This window comes from Helianthus annuus, chromosome 9 (genome assembly GCF_002127325.2).
Source record: "Helianthus annuus cultivar XRQ/B chromosome 9, HanXRQr2.0-SUNRISE, whole genome shotgun sequence".
Classification (NCBI taxonomy): Eukaryota; Viridiplantae; Streptophyta; class Magnoliopsida; order Asterales; family Asteraceae; genus Helianthus; species Helianthus annuus.
Window position 1 is genome coordinate 96715690 of NC_035441.2, and position 4629 is coordinate 96720318.

The following is a 4629-nucleotide window of genomic DNA, read 5'->3' on the forward strand; positions in this document are numbered from 1 at the left end:
TTGTACGAAGGTGGGTTCGTATGAAGTCAACCTTTTCAAAAATCTGAAAATATTGAACTGCCTTCGTACGATGCTAGTATATGACTTCGTACGAAGCTACTTTGCGAAGAACATGGTTACATTTTTCATGGTATTTCACTGATTTGAATATGATTTCGTTGGAATTTTGATCTGAAACTTTGTAGGGTTGTTTAACAATGTTTTTCACATAGCATATTCAAAAATCAGCCGATTTGAACCATTAAAACTTCGTAGATCTGAGTTTAAAGTTTCAAAGAAAATGTAGAAAAAGTGTAGAAGGAGATATGAGTAGAAAATGATGATTTTGCTCTGATTCTAGTGTAGAAACTTCAATCTTCGTGTCTCTGATCCTTGCAAACAATCACCCGCTCTGATACCATTTGTGAATTCGAACCCTGGATCGAATCTTCAACCGATGAATGTGTACCGACACGTGATATGTGCGGAATCCAATCACGTGTGTGGATGAAAACACGAGGATGTAATTATAACTGATTTCTATTACTGATTTGACAGAGTTTACACCACGAAATTAAACGGGCAGAGCTTCACCTCAAAGATCCCCAAAAATTACAAATGAACTAGACAAGACACCTATATATAGACTCATGGGTTTGAACAAGACTATCATGCCTTCGTACGAAGCTGCTAAATGTTGCCTTCGTACAAAGCCAGCTTCGTACGAAGCTGCCATTTCCCACAAGTTCTTCATACATTAATCTGTTCAGCACCCGTCTTATCTCATTTGTTTCAGCTATGTTACGTGATTGACGCAAGCGATAGACATATGCACTCACAATTAACACTGAAACAGAGATATCGTGGTATAGCAAATCAGAGGAGGTTGGAAACCGTGCAAACTAAGACCCGAAGATTCATTTCAGGGGGAATGCAAGCCCGAATCATCAATCAAGGGGGAATTATCTGAAGATATCAAATGCTTGATTGAAGTTGCAAATATTCAAACATGACTCTCGTTTTCAAAGATCAAGCTTTGACAGTGGCGTACAAGGGGGGAATTGTTAGTGCGTATTTTGTGTGTCCGTCACTGTGTGAATAGGCTAGATATAGCGTGTGCTGAATACTGTATAGTGCGTGTTAGAAACGAACACATGACACTTTGGAGCGCAAGAGTGGTTCGTACGGATGAGACTCATCCGCATGGATGAAGCTCATCCGCACGGACAAGACTCATTCGCACGGATGAGTTATCCCTATAAATAGTGCTCGTGTGCTCAAAGTTGTTATGTTTTGGAGATCCCAGAGGGGGAAATGCTGGAGAAAGTTTTCTCCAGCTTGTAAATTATGTATACTCTTTCGGTATGAATGAATTGTTCGACTCATGACAAGATTTCTACTGAAATAGTTCTTTTCTACCAAAAAATTCTGTCTAAACCCGCTGGATCCTTAACTCTCATTGACACACATAGATTTCTTGTCTATATCCTTGAACCACAAGCATGGCTTTGTTTTTGACAACTATGCCCCTCTCATTAGTTTTGTTCTTAAAGACCCATTTTGTGCTAATTGGACATATATCTTCTGGCAATGGAACAAGTTCCCACACTTGTTGTCTTTTGGATTGAAGAAGTTCTTCCTGCATGGCTTCTACCCAACTATTATCTCTCAAGGCCTCTTGGTACTTGACAGGTTGGGTTAATGATAGAAAACCAGAAAAAAGCATATGTTTGATGTTTGTCCTCTTGTGAGCACACCATCATGATATTTCTAATGATGTGAGCTAGTGGATGGGATATGCAAAATAGATGGATGCTAGTGTATATAATGATAGAATTCTGAGGTGAAGGGCATGAATCGAATTATCTAGTGAAACATCTGTTGGCATTGTATTGTGACTAAAAATGGTTTGGAATGGAGGTGGTGGGATTGGTCCAAGTGATGTGTGTGAACCAAGGCTGGAGTCGGCGATTTGATCGATTGTCTGATTAGTGGTTGAGAGCGACTTTAGTCAGCAGTGGATCTAGTTGTTTGACATGATTTTTAACCTGAGGAACTTTATGGATCAGAAGAGACTTTATATTGAGAAGGCATCTCTATGTCAAATCTGTAATCCTGTTTCACAGCTTTTGATTTTCTTACATCAACAATAATTTTGGTAGTAATTTCTTCATTTTTAAATTTGTCAAGATAAAATACTGCTGCAGGATTGCTAGGGATTATCAGAGAAGAAAGTTCATTGAACTTTACATTCAAAGTTTTTTCTATAGTCATGGTCCTTGTGTTAAAAACTTTATCGGCCTTGGCTATAGAAGAATATCCCAAGAAATATCCACACTCAAATTTGGCTGCAAATTTTGAGATTGAATCTTTAAGATTTAAAATGAAACATGGGCAGCCAAAGACTTTGAAAATAAGATCAGTGGTTTGATATTAACCATAATTTCATAGGCAGTCTTTTAATGTCTGGTGTTGATCAAAACTCTATTTCAGAAATAGCAAGCAGTAATTAATGGCTTCTGCCCAAATGGACAATGGAAGACTAGAATCTGCAAGCATAGTTCTTGTAGCTTCAATTAAGGTTCTATTTTTCCTTTCAACCACCCCATTTTGTTTCGGTGTTCTTGGAATACTGAATTGTCTCACAATTCATTTTGACACACAAAACTCATCAAGCTCCTTATTTCTGAACTCTGTTTCGTTGTTACTCCTGAAGACTTTTAAATCATATTGTTTCTAAACTTTGGTGTCAAAGTCCTTCAATATTCCTGTAGTCTCACCCTTTGAGTGCAAAAAGTAAGTCCATGTAAACTTGAAAAGTCATCAACTATAATAAGACAATATCTCTTTTTTCTAAGACTCATGTCTTTTACAGGGCCAAAAAAGTCCATGTGCAACATTTGTAAGCACTGGGTTGTTTTGGACTCATCAATTGATTTGTGTGAACATTTATGTTGTTTTCCTTTTAAAAAGGAAATACAATGTTCATCATTTTTGAATTCTTTTGTTGGGAGACCTCTAACAAGATATTTCTTTGAAAGAGTGTTGGTGGTATGTAAATTAACGTGTCCCAACCTTCTATGCCATAATTTTGTTTCCTTTGTTGAGGCAACAGAAAATAAACATACATTTGACATAGGGTTATCTTTTTACATGTCCAATACATAAACATTGCCACTTCTATAAGCAACAAGTTGTGCAACGTTGTCAGCTATAATTTTATCAATCCTTTTAACTACTTCTGGTCCAACAATTATACAAGTTTTCTTGGTGAAGAATGAGGCATAGCCATTGTCACTCATTTTTGAAACACAAAGTAGATTGAATTTTAGATTATCAATAAGATTAACATTTTCAAATTTTAGCTTACCAGCTTGAACAGATCCTGAACCTAACACTTTACCTTTTGAATCGTTGCCAAAGGATATATCACCTTCTCCATTTGCAGAGAAGTCTATCAAAGGGCTTTACACCCTGTCATATGTCTGGAACCACCACTGTCTACATACTATAGGCTATCTAGGTATGTAGATTCTCCTTTAGTGGTAGCCATTAATGCATAATCACAGTCACATTTTGGTAGAACTCCAGGGATCATGATTTTTTTGCACTATTTTCATCAACCTTTTTACAAATAAATGTATGTAATTGATTGACTAAACCCTCAATGTCAATATTATGATATTCATCATTAGTCAATGTTTCGTTGAGTTTATTATCCTTATGACTTATGATATCATTATGTTGGTTGAGGGTTTCGTGAGTGCGTTTAATCACATCCCCTGTTTTTCTGAAATTTTCTTTGAAAGCATCCCATAACTCTTTTGCACTATTACAGTGTAAATAGGTTAGCATAGATTTCGTTTGGTAGAGCTATAGCAATCTAACTGAGCTTTTTTGCATCTATCTCAAACATTTGTAAATCCAGCTCAGAGTAGTATTCTGGTTTCTTTGGCTTTTAAACATTTGAATTTAATGCGTCTGGTACCATCGAAATTATGATCTAAATGTAACAGATCTCTAATACCTAATGTTCTCTTCAACTAGCAGATGAACCATACGACGTTGCCAAATATTGAATTTAGATCTGACAAACATCAGAGGTTTTTTGCTGAAACTAGAAATGTGAGAATAGTGATTGTTTTGTGACATTCCTTTTGATATTTTGGGAAAAACAGAGTATGTATAAAAACATTTTGAATTTTACACCTTCAACTCTGATTTCAGATACCTCGAACAGTTGGTTATTAATTTGCAAGCTGATCTTTGTATATTAAACTGATTGTGAAATCAAGTTTAATTGTGACCAAGCTCTGATACCAAATGTTAGGATTCGAGTTTAACTTAAATGTTTCAGATGAACTAATATGGATGTAAACACAAAGTATCAGTGGAAATGCGGAACTATATGAGCATACAAGAGTGGAAAGTTATATCAAAACTGTTTTGCATTAATAATCAAATGATTACAAATTACAGTTTTGATTCTACAAACTTCCCCATGGCCTGATCAAACACAAAAATCTTTGAACAAAAAGAATGTGTAAGTGCTAAAATAGATCTCTAACACATGAGATCTTTTTATATAAGTACGAAATACGAAAGTTCTGTTTGCAATCAGCTGATGTCACCCTGATTGTGAAATCTAAC